The sequence below is a fragment of the Carcharhinus amblyrhynchos genome, chromosome 10, assembly GCF_965287045.1.
Source record: "Carcharhinus amblyrhynchos chromosome 10, sCarAmb.v2.hapA, whole genome shotgun sequence".
In the NCBI taxonomy this organism is placed as follows: Eukaryota; Metazoa; Chordata; class Chondrichthyes; order Carcharhiniformes; family Carcharhinidae; genus Carcharhinus; species Carcharhinus amblyrhynchos.
The window spans coordinates 47,096,755-47,097,727 of record NC_137333.1 but is presented as its reverse complement, the minus strand read 5'-3'; the positions used below and the strand labels follow the sequence as shown (position 1 = coordinate 47,097,727).

The following is a 973-nucleotide window of genomic DNA, read 5'->3' as shown; positions in this document are numbered from 1 at the left end:
CCAGTTACAAAACTGAAATCATTTTGTTTAAAAATATATATTTAAAGGGAACTCTATTTTGCTTTTAAACCGCAAGCTAAATTCCTAATGCAAAACAAGAATTTAGAATTTCAAAATTGCAAATTAATTGAAAAACGGCACATGTATGTTTTTATAAAATCCATTGCCATTTGCTTGACCGAATATGACATAAGAAAATTGGCCATAGTAAAGTAAGCAGATTCGTAAAAAATCCCAAAAGAATGAGAAAAGCAACACCAGGAGACTAAGTGAAGTATTGAGAGCAGACACAGGTTAATAAAAGCAAATGCAAGTGTGCACAAAAAGACATTGAGAAGCCCAGAAAGTGATGAACAGGAATAGGGAGTGGTTTCAGGAAAGCCAAAAAAGAAAGCAACATTGTATGATAGGTGGAGTGCCAAACCACTTTATTGCTGAGCTTAATGCAATAAAAATCAAATAATCAAGTCTTCTCTTTATCATTCTCCTGCTAGTAAGATTGCTGGAACAATCAGATAAGTTTTTGCAACATTGTTTTCCACTCCAAGGATAACAAAATGTTTGCATTCATGTACGGACAGAACAAACGGTGCATTGATAGATTGGGCAGCCTGATAGCTGTGATTTGTTATAACCCAAAGTCAATGGTTTGGATGATGCGGTCCACAATGAGTGGACAGCACTCACCATGCTTTATGGTGATAGATACCCCGAGAGTTTTGGTGGACTTTTCAGCAGAGATCACACTGCCCTCTAAGGGTGATCAATGATATTTCTGAGCAAGGCAAGCAACATTGTGGCTTTTCCTGAAGGCACTGTCAGATCAGGTTGATGCTTGGAGTAGAAGGAGCAAGCTCCTGTTCCATCTCCCTGTCCCAAAAATCAATTTAATATTTGAGCCCCAGACAAGGAACATATCTGATATTAAACTGATAAGAATAGACACTACATTTGATTGACCAGATTGAAGAAT

General features: G+C 37.2%; 1 pseudogene; it reads right to left on the bottom strand.

Annotated features, from left to right (window-relative positions):
* Positions 1 to 792: 792 nt before the first annotated feature.
* Positions 793 to 973, bottom strand: LOC145349583 (U2 spliceosomal RNA; annotated as a pseudogene).